Raw genomic sequence first — 25,972 nt, 5'->3', positions numbered from 1 at the left:
AATTATCATACATTATCCTTAATTGAAAGACCAATGTTTGCTGTTATCAGTACTTCAACTTTTCTTTGAAAGCAATGTAAATTAAAATAAACAGGAGAAGTGATTAAGACCAAATACTGGAACAGCTTTAGTTTCTATCAGCATAAATTCCTAACTATTCAAATAACTAAACACAATCTGCTGTTGGTCGTCAGCATAACACATTTATATTATACATTACAGATAAAAATCTCATGTCTCCTTTAAAAATATATATTTTGAATGTTCATCTTTAGTACAGCTAATGTTTGGCATCAAAAACATCCATGAGTCTTTATGGATAGATCTCTATCAGCATTTCATATGTTTACTAAAGGTTAATATTTATTAATCCATTCCCACCCCATAATGTACATTTACTGTATGTCATGGAAGCAATGAAACTTGTTGGCCATAATGCAAAATCTCCAACAGGGAACCCAACTATTCTGAATCTTTAATAGTTTTGGTCTTCTTAGACAGGACAAAAAAGCCCTTGGGCGTTCCGATACTGCAGGGAATGTTAATAATTAATCTTTTTTGTGACATGACTATATTTTAAGAAGTGTAGAACTCTCAAATTATTTTCAGCAATGAAAATATGTCAACGAAATGACCAACCCACCTAGTTTTTTTAAATAAAATGTAGCATGAGCACGTTGGGTCTCTGGCCCCACCTACAAAGAATAGAGAGGTCTGTAATTTTTCTTGTAGTTACACTTCAACTGTGAAAGGCAGAATCTAAAAATAAAAAACAGAAATCACTTTGTATTGACCTCTGTAACTGCAAACAATGGTTTCTATACCAAATATAAAGTTCTGATTTTCTATTGCATCAAATACTTAATTCATGCAATAAAATTCTAATTAATTATGTAAAAATCAAACAATGTGATTTTCTGTATTTTATTAACATCCTGTCTCTCACAGGTGAAGTGTGCCTACCATAAAAATTACAGACCTGTCCATTCTTTGTAGGTGGGAAAACTTGCGAAATCTGCATGTTATCAAATACTTATTTTCCCACTATAGCAGGAGACAGTGATGAGATGACAGAGGCATTATTTCCAATTCGGTCTTCTCTTTTTTCAGGTACACAGTGCTATGCAAAGAATAAAAAGCATTGACACTGCCAATACTTCTGTAGGACGTGCCTGATATAGAAGAAGTGTTGGGTCCTAGCAGTCCCAGATCAGCTCTGCCAATGACATGTGACACAATAGAGACCTATTTTCCCTTATAACTGGAGTTTCAATGAATGTCCCAGTGGTATGTGCTTCTAAGAGCGACCCAATAGACTGGCACCAAACTAGCAGAGGCTCAGACACAGACACACTTGTCACAAGCTGCCCAGCTAGGCAAGCCCTTTAGAGCTGGGAATAATCTTCACCAAGTTCCCATAAAATACAAGGGGGACATTGGCAGAGCCCATTCCAGGCCCACTTTCGCTGGAGAGCTATCGTCTGGTGACGTGACTGGTGCTCAGTCTAGGACCAGGTGAATACCTCTAATGGGACCCCAGAAAAGCATAACTAAAAAGAAAATGAGGAACTCCTGCTGTAATAGCAAAACCTTATGCTAACACCACAAAACACCAAGCACATGGAAACTGCAATAAACAGCAAAGTACAGAGCAAAGAGCAGGATTATAAAGACAGCCTAATGGTTAGGTGTTCAATACTTCCCAATCATCCCCAGACATCCACTCACTGCTAGCTTCAACCATAAGTTGGATAAAATCCCACCATTGCCCATTGCTAAGCAAATCAGCATTCTGTGTTGCTTGACAACCAGGGAAGATCGCGTCCAATCTTCCTTGGGCAGAGAAATCATTGAGGGACATGGCGTCCCATTTCCTTGCACATCCCACAACACCAGAACTAGTTGCTACACCATATTGGGACAGATTCCCTGCACGTGTTGTAACTCCGCCTCTCAGGTCAAGGCAATTGCGGAGCTTGCGACCGGAGACGTATAATACCGGACCAGCTCCATTACCAGGTGGGAGCACAGAACCACGATTCGTAACACCCAGTCACAGTGGAGAACCTGCACCATGAATAAAAAAAAATGCCCCCATGGGATTTTTGATTTTTGGGGAAGATATATAAAATACCAACCCTCCCCCAGAAAAAGAAAAATTTGATTTTTTTTTTCAGATAAAACACATTATATAAAAATCACAAAAAAAACATAACCTCGAGAATTCCTTCAACAGATTATTTGCTGGAAAGCAATTCAACAGATTATTTGCTGGAAAACACGGAGTGAAAAAGATCCAAAAAACAAAAAATTATATTACATTCATGTGATATAAAAATGATATACATGTTTTTTGGCGTTTTGGAGCACATATACATTTTTGCGTTTATATATATATATATATATATATATAAACGCATATATATAAAACATTGATCTCCTGTCAGTCTTCAGTAAAATGGGCACAATGGTGGCACATGCACAAATTGACCTCCTGCTGGTCTTCAGTAAGATGGCACCAGTGGTGGCACATGCACAGATTGAGATCTCGACTCATCAATGAGCAGAGATTAGTGATGAGAGAGCATGCTCGATACGGCTCCATGCTCACCCGAGCATCTCACTGCTCGAGATGCTCGGCGCATGTTTGCCACTTTTTAGAGCGCCAATGAACATGCAGGGATTGTCTGACACACACTGTAATGCCGCAGTCATGTTGGTTGTGGCATTACAGTGATTGGCTGGCCGCACAGCATCATCAGGTCTATATCAGACCTGGCGCCGCAATTCTCATCACAGTCTACTCTAGAATCAGGTAGTGTAGGGAGAGGTGCTGCTGAGCAAGGGAGAGATTTGCTTGTTTCTTAGTTAGTGTAGGTATACCAGCATATATGATTCACATATCCATCTCAACTAACAGTACTTCTGAGGACTAATCCAGCTGCATAGATATCAGTGCTAGGCAGGCAGTGTATGTGGCAAACTGCACTGCACATAGCAAGAGGGACCATTCCAGTTCTGTCTGCTACTGGTGTTTTTACAGATAATTCTAGAAATAACCCGAGGTATCAGGGGCCAGGAATAATTTTTTTGTGATATTAATCCTCATTATTTGCTTTAAAAGCAATCCAGAGAACACCGTTTTTCTGCTCCATAAAACTGTGGTTTGTCCGTCACACGGATCACATATAAGTGCGCTTAAAATTCTGCCATTTCTGGCCTCCATTGAAATTTTGTTGCAGTGTGTCAGTGAAGTTATTGACACGAGGTCGCTGTTAAAAATAGTTACCTACAGGCCAGCTATTTAAAATGTGGTTTGTCGTCACACGGAAGGCATATAAGTGCTCTGAAAATTCTGCCATTTCTGGCCTCCATTGAAATTTTGTTGCAGTGTGTTAGTGAAGTTATTGACACCAGTTCGCTGTTAAAACTAGTTACCTACAGGACAGCTATTTAAAACTGTAATTTGTCTGTCACACGGATCACATATAAGTGCACTGAAAATTCTGCCATTTCTGGCCTCCATTGAAATTTTGTTGCAGTGTGTCAGTGAAGTTATTGACACAAGGTCGCTGTTAAAAAATAGTTACCTACAGGCCAGCTATTTAAAACTGTGTTTTTTTTCGTCACATGTATGACATATCACTGCAATTCAAATCCAGCCATTTGTAGTGAACGTGGAAAATATTGTCCTCCATTTAAAATGGGCAAGGCACGTGACAAGGGACGGGGAAGTGGACATGATGGTGATGATGGTGCATGCAGAGGATGAGGTCAAGGCCGTGGGCTAGCTGAAATTGTGCCACAACAAACACCCACATTTTCTCGCTCGACCTTTCTGTTGCAATTACTAGGGGACCGCAGAACACCACTAATGAACACAGAGCAGTTCGAAAAGGCTAATGGTTGGATAGCAGATAATGCTTCCAGTCACTTAGCCACCACCACCACCACCACCTTGTCTTCCACACGATCAAGTCTCAGTAGCCGTGAGTATGCACCACATATTCCTCACCCTGATCCTCCTACCTCCCACCATGCCGAGTGGCCAGTGACAACTGATCCCACACTTGGACGCTCCGAAGTGCTGTTCACTTTTCCATTTATAGATTCGGGCCGCTTGCCCCGTCCACTTGAAGTGAGACAATAGGAGATCACATCTAGAGATGCCCAAATATTTGAGCAGCCATGGTCAAATGAAGGCGATGGTGGAAAACTGTCACAAGAAGTGGATGATGATGAGACATAATTGCCAGAAACTCAGAAGGAGGATCAGGGTGCGGAAGTGGCAGACAATATGGTGGATGATATAGTAACTGACCCAACCTGGAAGGGGGATATACAGAGCTTGGACAGCAGCACAGAGGGAGGCATAGCACACAAAAGGCAGGAAGAAGCAGTGTACTGGCCACAGACAGAAGGCAGGCAACCATTCCCTGCAACATCTACACGATGGAAGTTGCCAGTACAAGTGTTAGGTCTTCCCGAGTCTGATGTTTTTTTAAAGACTCTGCCAATAACCCCAAAAAGGCCATTTGCAACACCTGTCAAGCCAGCATTAGCAGGGGTGGCTAAACTACCAGCCTTACCACAACCAGCATGATCAGGCACATGGCAGCAAAGCACCCTACTAAGTGGCTGAACCCCAGGGTCCAGGAACAGGGTCTGCGGTTGACACCACTGCTTCTTCCGCTGTTGTGCGTGCAAGCCAATCATCTGTCCATGGAGCCTGCAAAGATGCTTCCTGCCCTACACCTGTCATTGCACACTCTCAAATAGCACCACCAGCAAGCACGTTCACGTCCTTGTCACGGCGCAGCATTCAGTTGTCCCTACCACAGTCCTTGGAACGCAAGTGCAAATACGCAGCCAGCTCCCCACAGGCCACACAATTAAATTCACACATATCGCGACTGCTTGCGCTCGAAATGTTGCCTTTTAGGCTCGTGGAGATGGAAGCATTCCGCAACCTCATGGCGGCGGCCATCCCTTAGTACTTGGTCCCCAGCCGCCACTATTTCTCCCGGTGTGCCATCCTTGCTTTACACAAGCATGTGTTCCACAACATTAGCCATGCCCTCAACAATACAGTTACTGGGAAAGTCCACCTCACCATGGACATGTGGACAAGTGCTTGTGGGCAGGGACAGTACAGCTCACTGATGGCACACTGAGTTAACAAAGTGGAAGCTAGGACCTAGTTGGCCCTTGGGATGGAACACATCCTCCCGACGCCGAGGATAGTGGGCCCTGGGTCAATCAAGGTTGCCCCCACAATCTACAGCTCCTGCATCTCCTCCTCCTCTTCAGCATCCATCTCCTAAAAGACCACATCAATCGCAAGCTGGAAGCACTGCAGCACTGCCTCGGCCAAGCAGCAACAGGCTGTGCTGAAGCTAATATGCTTAGGTGACAAACCACACAACGCTGAAGAGTTGTGGACAGCTTTGAAAGAGCAGGCAGATCTATGGCTGACACCGCTGATCCTTCAGCCAGGCATGGCCGTGTGTGACAATGACCGGAACCTGGTGGAGGCACTGAGGCGAGGCGAGCTCACACACGTACCATGTCTGGCCCATGTGCTTAACCTCGGGGTTTAGCGTTTTCTCAAAACCTACCGGAGCTGCCTGATCTGCTTGTCAAAGTATGCCGCCTGTGTACCCATTTAAGAAAGTAACCTACAGCTTCTGCCGCCTTTTCTGTGTTTCAGCAGCGTTTGCAGCTTTCAGCTCACAGACTGGTGTGTGAGGTCCCCACGCATTGGAACTCTACATTGCAGATGTTGGGAAGGATTTGTGACCAGAAGAGGGCAGTTGTTGACTACCAGCATCAACAAAGCTGTCAGTATTCAATTCAGACTCCACACATGAGACCTCAGGAGTGGACATGGATGTCAGACATATGTACCATCCTCTAAAACTTTGAGGACTCCACCAAGATGGTGAGCGGCGATGACAACATAATTAGCGTCACCATCCCGCTTCTCTGTCTTCTGAAACGCTCTCTGCTCATAATCAAAGATGATGCATTGCAGGCGGAGCATGATGAGATGGAGCAAGGAACCATACAGGGTGATGCCACACAGCCCAGCCTCATCTCATCCCAACATGGATTGATTGATAATGAGGAAGTGGAGGAGGAGCTAGTTTCATGCGCTATAGACGGTACTACCTGCACAACTGTCATACCGTCTGTTCAGCGTGGATGGTCTAAGGACAGGGAGGAGGAGGAGGATAGCATTGTCACTCGTCCTCTTGGTGAGTACACAGATGTCTTGCCTCTTGGCTGTCTGGCACGCATGGCTGAGGTCACAGTTCGTTGGACAACCAAGGAGTACAGGCGAGAGAGACACAACTCCAATACAGCAGAGGAATGGGAACACTGTCAAAGTTCTTGCCCTATGATGGCCCATAAAAATAGGCTTTGTGACTTTCAGAGTCCCTCCATTTTAAATGAAACAGGATGTGTCTGATGATGTGTTGCACACACCATGGCCAGATAAGGTTGTAAAATATTAAAATGACATTTCCCAGTGAATCCATTTGTCTTGGTTGAAAGCAATGCAAAAGTGCAAAGCCACATCAAAAACGCGACATGTGAACATAGCCCAAGGTGTGGAGGAGAATTTTTGTTTATGTATATTTATTTTGCCCTAAATACAAGTCATTACCCTGGAAAGGATGTTCCTTAACATATTTCCCAGGAAAATTAATTTTGGTTTCGATTTTGTATGTTTTATTGTGAGTCCGTAAAAGTGGCGTAACACGTCTGACAGCGTTGCTGACAGCAGTGACCTGGGAGTCAGAAATGCTTCCAGAGGTCTCCCCCATGCTGTTCTCATGTCATTTGAGCAGTGCTCCCATCGATTTGGGCAATTTTTAGGCCCTCTGCAGACCGCCAGAGGGAGCCGCCTGAAAAATGCTCAAGTTTCCCATAAACTTAAATTGGGCTCGTTGCTCGGGTCGAGTGTAATGACCGGAGGTCCGAGAGAGATCCAGTGAGTCACAAACTGAAACAGAGACAGAAATAAACAACACTTTCTTTACTAAAACAGGGATTAGACTAAAATTCAGTATTGTATGAATCAGTCTCAGGTTCTACCTGGAACACTGTCTCTACTAACTACACACAATCAGCAAAAGCTGAAATCAATGTGCCAATCTCAAGGTTTCCAGTTTATGTGAATTATACTAAAGATCTGGAACAATTTTACCTAAACACTGTGTCAATCTAGTGTGGGTGTTCTATAGGGACCCCTGAGATGGGACACTGAGTACAATCCTACTTCTATTAACAATAACAACGCATGAAACTATACCAATTGCTCTTATACCCCAAGTATAGGGATACCCGGGTATCTTAAAGTTACGGTACCGTTAACCTCAGATGTGGTCTATCACAGGCCTGTGAATCGCAGTGGCTGCAGCTACTTCCGGAAAACTTTGGCGCCAAAAAAAAAGCAATGTTTACAAAAACAGCACAGGTTCCTTGTCTTTTTGGCGGATTCCGAGCCCACACGCCGGGGACTTTAGTCCTATAGCCTCAGGTTAAGGTCTGGGAAGAACTCTTCACCAGGCTTGTCAATATCATCTCAATTTGAATGGCACCGGACCCCGTCTCTCCTCTCGCAGTCACTCACTGTTTTCCAGACCACAGACCATACGCTCCGTCACAGAGATGATATCCTCAGTCTCTTTCCCTCTCACTCGACACTTGGCTCGTTCAGCACAAAGTCTCTAGTCCACTCAGCATGGACTTCCACAAAACTCCAAAGAGCCACACAGCTTTCCCCAGCTCAGCAATCGTTCTTAAGCAGGGACACAGCTTCACCAGGGCCAGGGGTTAACAACCCCCACAGGAAAGCTTGAAGAGAGAGAGTCTTGTTGAAGTTCAGTTCTCACAGTTCTCCTCAGACTCTAATTCCAGCGTCTCACACAGCAGACACCCTCAGAATACACAAGGTATCCCGATCTGCCCCTTCTCTGAGCTCAGCCAGGCAAAACCCACAGGGTCCTAATGCTCTCCTGCTATTATCACAGTTCACAATCTCACATGCCACCCCACTAGAGGTTGGCATCCTCGACACACCTCCCCACTCAAAGTCATCTTGTGCATAGCACTATGGGGGTATACCCACCGTAGCTCAAGTAGTTCTCCTGAGACCCACCTCAGCAGGCTCGGTCCCTGAGGGGGCAGAAGTCTCTTCAGCGGCATCATCAGAGGGAGCCAATGAGGCTGCTCCCTCCTGAGGTGTGGTCCCTTTGCCACATTATCCAGGTCAGTTAAATGACCTTATTCCCTGTTCTATGAAGGACATACCACATTCTCAACACTCTCTCAACACGGGGACAGATTGATCGCAGGGGGCAAGCAAGTAGGCGCAGAGGGAGATTCACCCTCAAATTCAAGAGCATTAGGAATGCCCACCCCTCGGGACACGGCCTGTGGTTCCGTGGGAATGGGGACCGCATCTTCAAACCAGCACCATTGTAGCATGTTACGATGAAGATTACGGGTTGGTCCCCCTGTCCCCACCGGCTCGACCTCGTAGACTGGAATCTCAGGGCTCACCCATTTTTTTACCAGATACGGAGTCATTTGATTCTCACCAACACTCTATTCCCTGGGGAGAAAGGCTTGGCTTGCACGGGACGCGCGTCCCTATGGGTCACCTGACTGAGTCGATCACCCACCACCTGATGCACCACCCTTAATCGCCACTGGTGTTCTCAAACCCTTCTGATGAGGTCAGAGGAGGATTGGAGGAGGGACCTGGCATGCTCAAATCTTCAATGTCCCGCCCTGGCCTCCCGAATATCAACATGTGTGGTGAGTAGCCAGTAGTGCTGTGCACTCTATTATTGTAGGCTCACATCAATTCGGGGAGATACTCAGGCCAGCTTACCTGCTGTTTACCCTCTAACGTCCTCAACATCTGCAACAGAGTCGGATTAAAGCACTCACAAGCTCCGCTACCTTGGGGATGATAAGGTGTCGTTCTCGACGGCGCAATGCCATACAGCTGGTACAGCTCCTTCATCAATGCCCCTTGGAAACATGCCCCTTGATCCAAGTGTATTCTTTGAGGACACCCAAACACCTGGATGAAATGTCGAGACAAGGCCTCAGCTGCCGACTCCGCCATATGATCTCTTGTTGGCACTGCTACAGCATACTTGGTGAAGTGGTCTGTCATTACCAAGCAATAGAAATACCCAGACATTGAGTATCAAGACTTAGTCAATCATGAGCAGCTCTAAGGGAGCGGAAGTCTTAAAAGATTGCGTGGGCGCCCGCTGCTCAGGGCTCTTACTGAGACCACAGACCCAATACGCCTCTGTCACCATCCCCCCAATTCAGGACAATAGAGGACTCGTTTTAGCCACTGGAGTGTCTTTTCACTCCCAAAGTGGGCCTCCTTCTCATGCGCCTTGCGAACGACCACCGGACACATCCGAATAGGGATTACTAGATGGTACCAGTGTTGCAGCTCAGATGGCAGGTACACCTTACGGTACAAGAGGCCCTATTCCACACATAACTTATCCCACTGTCGCAGTAGTTTCACTCCTTCCGCGGACAGCTGGGCCTTGTCCTCTGCACACGACCAGACCCCTTTTTGTACCCAAAGTGCAATGTCTGGGCAATCGTTCTGGTATTTCGCCCAATCTGAGGGCGTTTTTCCCAGAACACATGGCATCCCTGACGCCACCCCACTTGAATGTACCGAACTTCTGAAGATAGGTACCTGCCCCAAGTCTGGGGTTTCAGTGTCCTCAACATTTTCCCCCGAGGACCGAAGGGGCACCCTTGAGAGTGCATCCACATTTCCGTTTCCCAGCCCAGAGCGAAACTTAATTCGATAGTTAAACTTAGAAAGGCGAGCGACCCACCGCTGCTCCAACGCTCCCAGTTTTGCATTCTCTAGGTGAGCCAGAGGGTTATTATCAGTCATGACTAGCACCTCAGCTCCTGTTAAATACTCGGCAAAACGTTCTGTCATCGCCCATACCACGGCCAGTAGCTCTAGGCAAAACGAGCTGTAATTAGCTGGGTTGCGTTCAGTGTCTCTTAAAGACCTGCTGCCATAGGCAATTACTCCCTCCTGACCCTCCTGCACCTGTGCTAGTACCGCCCCCAGGCCATGCAGACTGCCTTCAGAGTATAACAGGAAAGGGGAATCAAACCGGGCATACGCCAACAAAGGAGCACTCATTAGGGCAGCCTTCACCTCCTCAAATGCCTTTTGCTGCTGGGGTCCCCATGGGATGGGGCTGTTTTGGGGGCTCTTAGCTGTCCCTCTTAAAAGCTCATTCAGAGAACCACTACTTGTGAAAACTTAGGTACAAATCGCCGATAGTACCCCGCTAAACCAAAACGGCAAGAACCTCTCTCAGGGTACGGGGAGGTGGCCACTCCTGCACGACCATGACCTTACTGGTCGCCAGCAGCACCCCATCCGGAGTCACCACGTGGCCTAAATACTCAATCTGACTCTGTAACAGATGGTACTTTTTTGGTTTTATTTTTAGACCGTAACAACTGAGCCGCCGGAGAACTTGACGTAACTTCTCAAGATGGTCTTCAAATGAGGTCCCGAACAGCACAATGTCATCTAGATATATCAGGACTGATTCAAAATTCAGATCGCCTAAACAATGTTCCTTCAGGCGTTGGAAAGTTCCCGGGGCTTTAGTGAGCCCGAAGGGCATCCGGTTGAGTTCATAGAGCCCCATTGGTAGGACAAATGCCGTCTTGGCCTTATCTTTTTCGTCCATATGTACCTGCCAATAGCCACTTGCTAAATCCAACGTCGAGAAATATTTGGCCTGACCCAATGCCGACAGAGTCTCTTCTATGCGAGGTAATGGATATATGTCCCGCACCATGTGCGCATTCAATTTGCGATAGTCCACACAAAACCGAAGGGTCCAATCCTTCTTCTGCACCAAGACCACAGGGGCCACCCAGGGGCTCTGGCTCTCTTGGGTGACTTGGTTGTCAAGCATACTGACCACCATGCCCTTCACCTCTTGATAGAGCGTCGGGGGAATTTGACGATAACGTTCCCTAATAGGAGGGGTATCCCCCATGGGAATCTCATGCTCAATCGTCTGGGAACAACCAAAGTCCTCCGCATGTCGCGAAAAGGTCTCTTGATGTTCCCACAAGACCCTCTCCAGCTGCTCCAATTGCATGGGGGTTAGTTTCTCTCGATCCAATTCCATCTGGTCCATGATTACACGACCATTACATTCTTCGATAGGAAGTTCGGTCCGGCCTACTTTGACCGAGTATGTCCAGGAAGACTGTTCACCTGGGCGTAGTGCGAACATTGCCTTGTCAGGCACCTTCCCCACTTGCTCAAACAGTTCAGCCGCAGTCTTGTCGGCCGATGCCGAGCCAACATGCTGGAGACTTTAGTCCTGTATCTTCTCATTGTGAATGGCACCGGACCCTGTCTCTCTGCTTGCAGTCACACACTGTTTTCCAGACCACTGATCACACACTCCGTCACAGACATGATATCCTCAGTCTCTTTCCCTCTCACTCGACACTTGGCTCGTTCAGCACATAGTCTCTAGTCCACTCAGCATGAACTTCCACAAAACTTCAAATGGACACAGCTTTCCACAGTTCAGTACTCGTTCTTAAGCAGGGACAGCTTCACCAGGGCCAGGGTTATCAACCCCCACAGGAAATCTTGTAGAGAAAGAGTCTTGGTGAAGTTAAGTCCTCACAGTTCTCCTCAGACTGTAATTCCAGCATCTCACACAGCAGACACCCTCAGAACATACAGGGTCTCCTGATCTGCCCCTGCTCTGAGCGCAGCCAGGCAAAACCCACATGGTCCTAATGCTCTTCTGCTGTTATCACAGTTCACACTCTCACACGAGCACCCGAGCATTCCAATTTGCTCCACCTGAGCATCGAGCACCCGAGCATTTTAGTGCTCGCCCATCACTAGCTGATATCTAAATCTGTGCACAATCAGTCACTGGCTGAAGACTGACAGGAGATCAATGTGTACAGGCACTGCACATGGCTAGGACAGTGCCTGCATGAAGTTTAAACCAGGAGAATGATAAGACAACTGAAGCAGTGTGTTACGCTCGTGCCCGGACTCGCTGGCATGAGCATGATTAGTGATCCCACTGTACCATGAACCGAGGAGTGCCTGGAGGGGCGTAACTAAGTATCAACCCGGTCCTACCAAGGTTGCATGGCGGCTCAGTTGACTCCATGAACCAGGGAGGAACCGAGCAGAGGGACCAGGTGCTACTCCAGGTCAGACCCCGGTCACAGCTGTTGACCCAAACCGGGGAATGCAGAAACAGGCAGGTTAGCTGGTATGCAGAGAGGTGGGTACTGGCAGGCATGGCTAGTATGTAGGCTGGTGGGAACTTAGCAGGCGCAGCAGGTATGTAGGCAGGTGGGTACTGGCAGGCGTGGCTGGTATGCAGACAGGCGGGTGCTGACATGCACGGCTGGAATGCAGACTGGCAGATGCTGGCAGGTATGAACGCAGGCTGGATAGGGACCAGTACAGACTGGAATACAGGAACAGAGACGCAGATGTGGTGGACTAGCAGAGCAAAAACGCAGGAGCGGTGAACAAGCAGAGCGGAGCAAAACCGCCGGTGCGGAGAACAAGCAGAGCGGAGCAGAACCACAGGTGCGGTAAACAAGCAAAGCAGAGCGGAACCACCGGAGCGGTGAGCAAGCAGAGCAGAACAGAACCGCAGGTGCGGTAAACAAGCGGAACAGAGCGGAACCGCTGGAGCGGTGAACAAGCAGAGCAGAACAGAACCGTAGGTGCAGTAAACACGCTAACAGAGCAGAACCGCCGGAGCAGTGAACAAGCAGAGTAGAACAGAACCGCAGGTGCGGTAAACTAGCGGAGCAGAGCGGAACCGCCGGAGCGGTGAACAAGCAGAGCAGAACAGAGCAGAAGGTGAAGGCAGACAGGACAGGGCTCTGTTCACATGGAACAGACTGGAAAATACAGGATGATGGTTAGAACACAGGAGGTAGATACGGAGGCAAGGAAAGGGGACAAGTAGAACCAGATACACACAAGGTACTTACAATGAAGTAGCGAGTGGACACAAAACTCACAAACAGAAGTACAGAGACAACGAGTTGGAGTTAGGTGCAGGTTCAGACACTGCAGGCAAAGGGAAGGTACGGACATAGAGAGAAACAAGTAACGGGCTAGGACACTGTTCAGACAGGAATTGAACCGGGAACAAGATACAGGAACGAGCCTGGGAACTCAGCCCCCAGGGTGGTGGAAACAGACTAGAAGTCACAGGTACAGGAAAAGGCCCTGGGTACTCAGCCCCCAGGGTGGCGGAGAGACAAGAGTCAGGACAGGACCTGTCACCTCAGTTGCAAAAGACAAACTGAGTGAAAGTGTTGCTCAGGCACCTCCTACTGGGTGGAGGGGGTTTAAGTATCCAGTGACTCACAGCAATAGGCTGGGGACGCATTAGGACTGTGCACACAGTAGTTATAAGAAACAAGCAGAAAGCCGCGACGATGCCCTAAGCAATCAGACAAGAGAATCACAGCAGGTACTGGAGCAAAGAGTGCAGCATGGACTGACAGGTAAGACTGCGGTCTTGCATGGTGGGAGGTGGTGCACCATGCAAGAATGCTGCCAGGGATGTTACACAGTGAAGAGGAAGATGCAGACCCTACCCACAGTCCCGCCCTGATGCACGGAAAACTTCAAACCCTGATTACACAAAATCCTCAAAATGAATTTCTTCACTTACACATATCATTTTAAACAATATCACAGCTCCAATATGGCCACATGTGTACTTTACAGAGCAAAATCCTGCTGACTATGCTGACAAATATATACCAAAGAAAATAATTTTGTCATAATGTTGACTAATAAAAAACTATGGCTTTCACCCTCAAGATGATATTTATCCAGCTAGATTTTTACTTTTTTTGTACTATGCACTTAAAGTAGTTTTAAATTGTGTGTTTCTCTACTTTTATGCAATATTTTAAGAGTAAAATTATCCCTGCCTCAAAAACTTCCTGTGTATGAGCCTGATATAGAAAATTGTATTTTTTTACCTAGTTATCAAATTATGCCGAAATTACATTCTATATGGATATAGATAGGCAGCAATATAATGTAGATATTGTTACAAATGTAATAAGTTTGTATTACTATAGGTGCTTACTATTTTGTGCCATGTCTATTACATTTGTGTTGATGGATGTTCTCCAACTGACATCTATTAGGTGGTGAAAAATTATTACAAGATAAGGCCTTGAAAATACATCATTCATCTTACAGATACATTTGTTAATGCTATATTTAAAATATATCCTCAAACGTATTAGAGCTGACATAAAAATGGCTCAAACACACACTGGTCTTTTTTTTCAGAAAATATTGTTTTTCTTAGATGTAACATTTGTTAATATAATATAACATGAAAAGGAAAACATTGGTGGAACATGTGCGAAAACTAAAGACAAGTCTTTCCTGATGGTATCTGGTCCAATTTCTCTACACGAAACTATTTTGGAAATAGCTTGCAAACAATGTAGCCACAATTATCTTAATAGACAATGGTTAAATAGGTATGGATAGTGCACTTGTGCTGCCATTGTGAAATAAACTCAAGCACAGTTTGTCAAAGGGCTTTAAGTCTTGTTTGTAACTTTGCATGATACTCATAGATCAAAAGGTTCATTTACATATTTTCAGATTTTAAACTACTGGTCTAGCAAGAAAAATAGAGATTTGTAGATTGGTTCTAGAGGTTATTGAAATAGTGACATAATAAAGGGGATCTAAATAGACCACTGAGCGCCTCTACCTATCAAATATGCCTCTTCGTTGGTAAGCTGCTAGCACCAGAGCTGAATGACTGTGCTTAAGGGTGTGTGCGACCGTAAAAATTGGATGAGTGCTATCCATCGTTTTGACAGATAGCAATCGTCCTCATGTTGTTCTAAGGGGCATGCACATGTCCGATCTTTTCCTCAGACTGAGTCAGTTGAAGGAAAAAATTGCAGTATACACAAGTTGCCAGATGCACAAATAGGTGTTAAAGTGCACAGTGCATTATATGATTTCAAAAGAAAAACCCATCTCACACCTAGATACATATAGGTATGCTGTCACTACTCACATGTGTTTGGTCCGTCAAAGGTTCCGTCACCCGTATGCACGTTTCGTCGCTGTGCCTTCTTCCGCTGTGCACTTTAATATCTATTTGTGGTTCAGACATACAGTGGTGGCCAAAAGTATTGGCACCCCTGCAATTCTGTCAGATAATACTCAGTTTCTTCCTGAAAATGATTGCAATCACAAATTCTTTGGTATTATTATCTTCATTTAATTTGTCTTCAATGAAAAACACAAAAAGAATTGTCCTAAAGCCAAATTGGATATAATTCCACACCAAACCTAAAAAAGGGGGTGGACAAAAGTATTGGCACTGTTTGAAAAATCATGTGATGCTTCTCTAATTCGTGTAATTAACATCACCTGTAACTTACCTGTGGCACCTAACAGTTGTTGGCAATAACTAAATCACACTTGCAGCCAGTTAACATGGATTAAAGTTGACTCAACCTCTGTCCTGTGTCCTTGTGTGTACCTCATTGAGCATGGAGAAAAGAAAGAAGACCAAAGAACTGTCTGAGGACTTGAGAAACCAAATTGTGAGGAAGCATGAGCAATCTCAAGGCTACAAGTCCATATCCAAAGACCTGAATGTTCCTGTGTCTTTCGTGCACAGTGTCATCAAGAAGTTTAAAGCCCATGTCACTGTGGCTAACCTCCATAGATGTGGACGGAAAAGAAAAATTGACGAGAAATTTCAACGCATGATTGTGCGGATGGTGGATAAAGAACCTCGACTAACATCCAAACAAGTTCAAGCTGCCCGAGGGTACAACAGGGTCAACCCGTACTATCAGTCAGCATCTGAATGAAAAGGGACTGTATGGTAGGATACCCAGGAAGACCCCACTTCTTACCCCGAGACATAAAAAAGCCAGGCTGGAGTTTGCCAAAACTTACCTGAGAAAGCCTAAAACATTTTGGAAGAATGTTCTCTGGTCAGATGAGACAAAAGTAGAGCTTTTTGGCAAAAAGCATCAACATATAGTGTACAGGAAAAAAAAAGAGGCATTCAAAGAAAAGAACACGGTCCCTACAGTCAAACATGGCGGAGGTTCCCTGGTGTTTTGGGGTTGCTTTGCTGCCTCTGGCACTGGACTGCTTGACCTTGTGCATGGCATTATGAAGTCTGAAGACTACCAACAAATTTTGCAGCATAATGTAGGGCCCAGTGTGAGAAAGCTGGGTCTCCCTCAGAGGTCATGGGTCTTCCAGCAGGACAATGACCCAAAACACACTTCCAAAAGCACTATAAAATGGTTTGAGAGAAAGCACTGGAGACTTCTAAGGTGGCCAGCAATGAGTTCAGACCTGAATCCCATATAACACCTGTGGAGAGATGTCAAAATGTAAGTTTGGAGAAGGCACCCTTCAAATATCAGGGACCAAAGAAGAATGGTCTACAATTCCAGCAGAGCATTGTAAGAAACTCATTGATGGTTACCGGAAGCGGTTGTTCGCAGTTATTTTGGCTAAAGGTTGTGCAACCAAGTATTAGGCAGAGGGTGCCAATACTTTTGTCTTGCCCACTTTTGGAGTTTTGTGTGAAATGATCAATGATTTGCTTTTTGCTTCATTATCTTTTGTGTTTTTTTCCTTGCAAGCAAATTAAATGAAGATAATAATACCAAAGAATTTGTGATTTTCAGGAAGAAACTGAGTATTATCTGACAGAATTGCAGGGGTGCCAATACTTTTGGCCACCACTGTATGAAGTGTTTCTAACTTTTTGAGAGGGCATTTTGGTTATACCCCTCTTGATTGTTTGTACCGTTTTTTATAAGCTTCCTCCTCATGTGGTTGTCTATCTGTGGTGCCTTATTTGGCTTACTACTAGTAAATTTGTTGCCATTGAAATTTTGTATGTTTTTAATTAATTTACATTAATAAAATTTATGATATTTTCAGATATTGTTCGTTATACGTTTTTCTTTCTTCTTGATTCATTCTCAGATGAGAGAAAATCAGTTGTGTGACCCAAGCCTAATAGAGACATTTGCCACTGGATAAGGGGGAAGTGATTTTATGATAATAAGCATAATTTATTTAGGAGCTCTTGCTTTAACACATTATTAAATTAAGACTGTTATATTAATCAACAATGTAAAATGGCGGTTACTTGTTTAAATAGGTAAAATCTTCAAGTGAATGTAAAAGTCCACTTTTCATATGCCCTTCTGAAATGGAAGATACACTACATCATTTTGAACATCTGACTGATATATGACATTTCCATTCGGCATGCGATAAAAATTCAAGACTTGATGTGAACATCACTGACTGTAATATTTTAAGAGTGATACTGAGAGGTCCATAAATTATTTCATGTTCTTGCTTATAAATGAATGTGTGTTATCAGCTGTACCTAAGCCACTGACAAGCAAGTATGTTTTTTCTGCAGCAATCTTTTAGAAAATACTGGCAGATTTTAATGCGCATTTGTTAGGGTATAGCAAAAGATTACATATTGTGAGTAGCTAATAGTGTGATATTGCTGCCTGAATGAATTTAAAAATAAATTTTAATATTCATAAAAAATGGTGGTCATGTGATATTAAAACGAAAAAAAATAGTATACACACACATACAGTATATATATATATATATATATATGTATCCCACTTCTTAACACTTTTAGTTCTCCCATCCAAATACTACCAGCACACCAACATAGTACAAATATGTTTCTTGATGGATATGTCAATTATAATAACTGAAACAGTATATGAAAAAAAGTACAAAAGGTTTAATTTGCTACATCATCAAACAGAGCCCAGCAGCTTTGTGGAAGGTAGTTATCTCACATTCTTTTGTAGTGTATCACATTAAAAAGTCCACAGTTGAATTCTCACATAGACAGTCCATAGTGTTTACTCACAGATGCAGAGAACAACAGAACTTGGAGACATATACTTCCCACAAGTCTACCAGTGCAAACAAAGTCAAAATTTCCTCACTGTCTCAAGCCATGATAGAACTTATCAACGTAGACCACAGTCCATCATATTATCTCTGGCCACAGCTGCTTTCATTTTTTCAAGCCACAGGGTCACAGGCTCTTTCTCTGTCTTAACCCACCCTATATAATCATAGATGGTTGTAGAGTTAGGCAAGATGGTCTGACCAATAATTCTAGGCCATAGCACAATGTACTTGCCTAGGATCAGACGAGTGTTTTAAGCCAGCACCTTCCTGTAACAACTAGCTGTACTTAGCTGAACTTCGCAATCACATGCCTCTTTAATCGCTTAAAGGGAATCTGTTAGCAGGATATTACATTTTAAACAATTTATATGCACATGTAGCTCTTTCAAAGACAAGAACAGCAATATCTTTACAAGGTCAGTTTGTTTCTCCATTTCTGAGGAGTCAGATCTTGAACAATTTCCTCCGGCATGACTGAAGGGCTATATTGCCTGAAGTCACACAGCAATGAGGCTGTGGCTATCCTCCTTCCCTGCTTCATGTGGACGGTGCATCTTTCATCTTCCACAGTGTCCCCCAATTGACCCTGCTTAGGCCCAGCAAAGCACCGTAATATGCATGTGCTGGGAGAGGCCAAAGAGCGCCTTTAACCCAGAAAAAGAGCCAGTGCATGCTCATTATAGTACTCTGTTGAGGGCAGAGCGAAGTACGCCTGTGCAGGAGCACCATTGGGGGAGACTGTATGGATGAAATAAGACCCATCATCCACATGAAGCAACTAAGAGGACCATGATTGTGGCGAGAAAGGAGGCGCCAAAACAAGACCAGTGATGCCCATTGAACCAGACCGCGCCATATGGAGTATTTATATATAAAAGGTATTATTTGTGTTATGCCGAGGGGGATTGGGGACTTATACTAGAATAATACATCTGCAAGGAGTTTGTATGTTCTCCCTGTAGTTTTCCTCTGGTTTCTTCCCATACTCCAAAGACATACTGACATGGAATGTAGATTGTGAGTCCCAATGGGGACAGTGATGATAATGTCTGTAAAGCGCTGTGGAATTAATGGCGCTATATAAGTCAGCAAAATAAATAAATAATACTATAAATAAGACGTTAAAGGTGGTGGCCATACTATATATTGGGAAGACATAGTGACAGGTTCACTTTTTAAGCAGTGAAAAAATCAATTAAGAAGTTAGTTTGTGTTGCGCCACTTTCCGAGACCAATAAAGTTTTTATTTTTTCATAGATGAAACTGTGCGAGTGATTGTTTGCTTGGCAAGCTGAAGTCTTAATTGATTATTTAATTATTTTTATGCAACTAAGCTTGCATCTACACAAGGTGTGGAGGGAGTCCAGCTCCTAAACCACTTTCACACACTGACCGCAGTGAGGACGTATAGTTACATTAATGTGCTTAGTGGTTAATAAACTGTCTTTATAGAAAATCTCACATCCCACTTTTGTACTACATAGGAAACAGACACACTATATAAGTTCTGCACAATATGACATTTCAAAACAACTGTTGGTAAATGTTAAAGTGGTTATTCCCTTTGGTTAGAAATTGAGTGGCAAGCCTGCTTATACAATATAATAACAAACCATCACCACCAACTATGATTTTCCATGGTTTTTCTGTGGTGCTTTCCTACTGGTCTATGCCAGTGGGCATTGAGAAAGCTGTAGCATTGATATCACATATACAACACATGACAGCTGTATCCATTTACTGGGGGCACAGGGGTCATATGCAGTTTACTCAATGTTTGACTACAGCCATTAAAAGTTGTAGATGAGATATCACTACTGGAGAAACAAGAACAACTGTAGGTACTGTAAGTACTGCTCAGATTGGTATTCTACAGCATAAGCAACCTTGGACTTCACTTTTAATTAAACCAGACATTCTCGTAAAGGTTAATACTTATTATTTGACTAATATAAGAAAGAAAATAAATGATCAAATTATAAAAGCAACCATGTTGACTCTGTTGATGAACAGTCTGTATCCTATCAAACGTTTTAAAGAATGTAAAGAAAGCACATTGTGATACTTGCTTATACCTAACAGTTAATTAATTCTTCTATGACAACATTTAAAGTGGTGGTCCGAAACTAACATTGATTTTAATCCTAAATGGCTATCTATTTATTACAATAATCTAATTCTTTTTCTAATACATTTTAATTAAAAAAGCCCATACCGTTCTCTCTCTAAACTAACTGCTTTCTTTTTCAACTACATTTGTTTTGATGATATTTCATTTGAGAATCCCCAGTGAATGCAGAGATGCTCAAACAAGACATAATCACGAGGCAGAGGCTCCAGTTACTTCTGTAGTTACAGTCTCCACCCTGAAACGACACATCATCAGTGTCATCCATTTAAGGGGCTGGGCTAGTCCCCGCTCTACTGAGCATGCATCAGTTGTCAAATCTGACATATGCTCAGTTTGATCTCCCTTATCACTGGACAATATTTTTTTCAATGCACAGTGAAAGTGCGCTTATTCTTGGCTCTAATTAAGGAGAATAAGGTTAGCAGGGATCAGCCCTGCCTCCAAAATAGGTGTCACTTTTGTAGGTGGGGCAGGTCTTTAAATTGCACAATGACAGTTTGCTCTGTTGCCAGCTCATCACTTCTAATAAGAACTGGTGAGGGATCGCACTGTCACTGTGGATTAAAAAGAATATTGCACACTAACAAGGGAGCTCGTAATGAGAATATGTTGGAATTGACAACCAATGCATTCTCAGTAAAGTAAGGACTAGCACAGCCCTAAAATAGACATCACTGATGATGTTTCAATTCAGGATGGAGACAGAGGATACAGCATTAACCACAACTTCTGCACACAGATGAAATTTCCTTTGAGTGTCCCAGCATGCATTGGGGATTCTCAAATGAAAAATAATCAAAATGGAAGTACATAAAAAAAAATAAAGCAGTTAACTACAATACAGACCAAAAGTTTGGACACACCTACTCATTTAAAGATTTTTCTGTATTTTCATGACTATGAAAATTGTACATTCACAATGAAGGCATCAAAACTATGAATTAACACATGTGGAATTATCTACTTAACAAAAAAGTGTGAAACAACTGAAAATATGTCTTATATTCTAGGTAGAGTTGAGGCACCCCCGTAGTGTTCGAGTTCGGTTCGTTGAACACCCGTATGTTCGTCGAACTGTTCATCGAACTGTTCATTGAACAGCGTCGAACACCGTTAAAACCAATGGCAGGCAAACAAAAACACATAGAAACACATAGAAAACACCTTCAAAAGTGTTTAAAAGCTGACAAACTGCTCAGAAGACACAACTAACACATGGAAAAGTGACAAGTACATATAGTCATGTGAAAAGAAAAGAGGTGGAGGAGTAAAAGGAGGGGGAGACACAGATATAGGCATGTCATGCCCTTCTAAAACCAAAAAAGTGCGAAGCTGACACGGCCAGTCCGTTCCTGCCCGTGCGACCTCCATGTCGACGGGTTTGGGCCATAGCTGCGGTGGACCCTAACGGCCAGTCCCCCCTCTCCCAATACTGGTGCCTGTCCGCTGGTGGGTCGAGCGAGCCCCCCTGCGGTGGAGGCAGATCTAAGCTTTTTAATTTAAATTGTCTCTGTAATTTGAATGAGTACACTTTAAATCCTTTTACACGGATCTATTGGAGGGCAAGTCTGATGCAAGCAGCCGTGGGAATTCCAGCTCCAGTAGCGTCCACTAAAGCTGCTGCAGTTAAAAAGCTTTTATAAGGATCGAGCTTAGTGGTCCACCGCAAGGCGTCCTACCGCCAGTCCCAGCCCCTGTGCCTTGGGGTGCCTCCCCGATGCTCTTCACTGAGTGTCCAGGGGGCCAGAAGCATTTCCTTTGAATAAATTAAGTGTCCAAGCTACAGGTGGTGTAGCTTGCTTAACAGGTGGGATAATCCGCTGATGAGCAGACACTGCTACTAGGTCCAAATTATTTCCTGGGCTAGATGCAGTTAAAAATGCGCAATTAGATCTACAGGCGGTGGCTACTCCGCTGACTAGCAGACAGTGCTACTAGGCACAAAGTATTTCCTGGGCTAGATGCAGTTAAAAATTTGTAATTAGATACTTTCGTTGGATGCTGAGAAAGCATTCCATAGAGTCTCCTGGCACGCCATATATTATTCTATTAAAAAGCTTGGGGTAGGGGTCTAGGGGACCCTTTTATAGCCAAAATCATGGCCCGGTATCGCAATCCGTCAGCTAGGCTGAAGATAAATGGAACATTTTCATCACCTTTCATAATCACCAATGGGACAAGGCAGGGATGTCCTCTGTCCCCTCTCTTATACTTCCTAGTGATGGAGCACCTGCTCTCATCAATTCGCGATAACCCCAATATTAGGTGGATTGAGGTGGGAGGCACCAAGTACAAGTGCTCTGCATTTGCTGATGATGTCCTAGTATATATCACTCAACCACATATATCCATCACTGCTGTTATGGCTGATATAGATCACTTTGGTATATGGTCAAATTTTAAAATCAATGCAGCGAAGTCTGAGGCCCTCGATGTCTCCCTCCCCAAATTCATACAGGATTCCATCCAGTCCAACTTTCCCTTTGCCTGGCCCTCACAGGGTATCAAATACTTAGGTATTCATATTCATAGAGACCTCTCCCATCTATTTTATCTTAATTTTGGGCCCTTTATTGAACAACTAAATAAAGATCTTACTTCTTGGACGGTGAAGGATTTTTTTCTGGTTCGGCAGAATAAGTATACTAAAAATGAATGTCCTACCTAAACTCTTATACCTCTTCCAAACCATTCCCGTGGTAATTCCCTCAAATTTTTGGAAAAGACTACGCAGTAGCTTTTAGTCTCTCCAGGATGACACAGGTGGGGCAGATGGTGGTTGTCCTGGCCCGCTAGGCCGCATTGTAGCAGAGTGAGCTTCGCACTGCAACTTATGCTTCATATCCATGTGACGGTTCATGCATGAAGTGCTCAAACTATGGATTTTTTGGCCTCTACTTAGCTTTTGGTGACAAATATTACAGATAACACGAGTTGGGTCATCCTTAGCGATCTGAAAAAATGCACAGGCTGTGCAAGGTTTAGAGCCCATGCGATTCAGCTACTAGCAATACTATCAAACGATTGGCTGGGTTACATGCAGAGCGTCTGGGTTTGGTTGGGGGTCCCCATAGTCTGCCTAGGCTAGATGCAGTTAAAAATTCTCATTAGATACACAGGCGGTGCAGCTCGCTTCGCAGCTGGGCTAAAAGTATTGGTAGACTCTATACTAAATAAGGAAGGATTCACTGACTGTGGTGGCCCCTCCGTGGGCCATGGCGATTGGTGGAGATTTGGTGGATGATTATAGGAGAAAGCTCCTTAATAGAGAAAGTTGGTGGATTTATACTTTAAATAAACGTGTACCATCGGGTTTAAACATCAGACATGATTTGATGTATCATTATGAGTGATAATTTATAGATTATTATTTTATATGTTCCTTTTTTCTTCTTTTCTTTTTGATTATTTACTTTTATATGCATTGTTTCTATGCTATACAATTTTAACATGGTATGTGTGTTTAAATTTCTGATTAACTCAGCCTTGAACAGGTGCATAGCAGGACATAACATATAAATACCACTTCCTTGCTGTTTTTTTGCTATGCAATGATTAAGAACTCGTATATATATTGTGCAGAGAGAAGGGTGAAAGTCCGCCTAGGCGGGAGGAAATTGGAGTTTCATAACACATATTTGAACTGGAGAGGTATTAGAGGCCTGCAATGGTAGGGAGGGAGGCAAGAGGTCCGGTCATATTAGTTATATAGGCTGAGGGAAAGGACATAGCTTATCACAAGAGCGCATAACTAATGGCAATAATGAAACTAGACACTGAACTCTTCAGAGAATTTTTCACAAAACTAACTATAGTATGGTCAGAGATTGTGCAAGGTGCGTGAGACATCACGGCCATCGATTGGACAAGGCAGGTAATAAATATTCGGATGGCAAAATTTATAAGAGACAGAGGCTGTGTAGTGATACGACACCGACAACTGGAAGGAGATAAAGCAGGCCTCATACGTCCCGATGGTGTTCACTTAATGGATATTGGACTGCACATATTCCTGTCAGGACTCCAGGATGGAGTGGAACAAGCGTTAAGAGTGATGGATGGGGGTCGGAGTCCTGCATACGAGTGAGCAGGATCCTACGTGGCCTGGAAATAGAAAGGACTTGTTGGAGAGTTACACTTGTTGTCCAACTTGCCGTTGTGGAGACTGGAGACACAGGGCATGCTGCAACAAGCTGAATTATTTTAGAAATTAAAATGCATTTTTAATGGAATGAGTATAAACAGTTAATAAAGCTGTGACCGATCCTCACCCATCCAGTTGTAAGAGTTACATGATTGTATTGTCAATGAAAGGGGGGCGTTAGGGGGCTGAGCGTCTGGGTTTGGTTAGGGGTCCCCACAGTCTGCCTAGGCTAGATGCATTTAAAAATCATTATTAGATTCACAGGCGGTGCAGCTTGATTCGCAGCTGGGTTACTACGCTGACTAGCAGACACTGAAGCTTTGGAGCAGACCTCTGAGTAAACAGCTCTTCAGACTCAACCATCTATGTTACCCCAAGCCATAGTGTATGTATTTTCTTACGGTTCAAGGGGGGGGAGACCCAACCCACCTCTAATTGACGATGGCAACGTCACGTAAAACAAAGCAAGGGTACTCCAACAAGAGTCTCCACTTTTTCCCAAAATTTGTGGCACAGACACCACTTAAGTGGCATCAATTGCCCCAGAGTTGCTTAAAACGGTTGGTTAGAATGAGTACCACACCCTGCTACTATGACCAAAATTATTTTCCAGACAAGATGCAGGTAAAAATTATTAGTAATTTGCAAGCTGGTGGAGCTTAGTATAGATGGCATAATAGAATGAGTACCGCACACTGCTACAGGGCAAAAATTATTTTCCAGACAAGATGCAGCTAAAAATTATTAGTAATTTGAAAGCTTAAAACGGTTTTGAGGTGATTTTACGAAATGCTCAAGCACTCTCCCCAGGATGACACAGGGGTAGAAAAGTCCTTGTGGATACATGATTCGTTCATCTTTATGAACGTGAGTCTGTCTACATTCTCAGTGGACAGCCGCATGCGCTTATCTGTCAGCACACCACCAGCAGCGCTGAACATACGTTCAGAGAGAACGCTGACTGCAGGGCATGACAAGATCTCCAAAGCGTAAGTAATTTATCCAGATTGGAAGCCCAAAAAGAGCAAGGGTCCAGTGACACAGTCATGGCTTCGATGTTTACTTGGAGATACTCCGGTACCATCGTCTCTAGGCGTTGACTATGTGTCAGACTTCTTGTCTCCTGTGGCCTTGCAAAGGATGGGCTAAAAAAGCTGTGAAATGATTCCGCAAAATTGCTGTTACCAGCAGATACTGTGTTTCTGTTACGGTTTGAGTGCTGAACACTCGACAGTCCCACGGCTGGCAAGTTAGAACTGTAAGATTCACTACGTGCACCACTGGTGTTTTGTGGAAAAGCACATATAAGATTCTGCAACAGTCTCTGCTGATACTCCTGCATGCATGAATCCATTTCTATGGCAGGAATTATTTCGGCAAATTTACTTTTGTACTGGGGATCTAAGAGTGTGACTACCCAGTAGTCAGGATTATTTCGAATTCTGACAATTCGAGGGTCTTGTTGCAGGTAGTGCAACAAGAAGGCACTCATGTGTCTTGCGCATCCAGGAGCACCAAGTCCCTGTTGTGTTGATAGCGAGGTAACAATCATGTTTCCTTCCTCTGCCCTCTCCCCTCAACCTCGCACAACAGAAAAGTGATCAAGGTC

The sequence above is a fragment of the Phyllobates terribilis genome, unplaced genomic scaffold, assembly GCF_046119375.1.
Source record: "Phyllobates terribilis strain yellow unplaced genomic scaffold, ASM4611937v1 Scaffold_7__3_contigs__length_470593459, whole genome shotgun sequence".
In the NCBI taxonomy this organism is placed as follows: Eukaryota; Metazoa; Chordata; class Amphibia; order Anura; family Dendrobatidae; genus Phyllobates; species Phyllobates terribilis.
The sequence above is the reverse complement of the archived record's forward strand: the minus strand, read 5'-3'. Positions refer to the sequence as shown.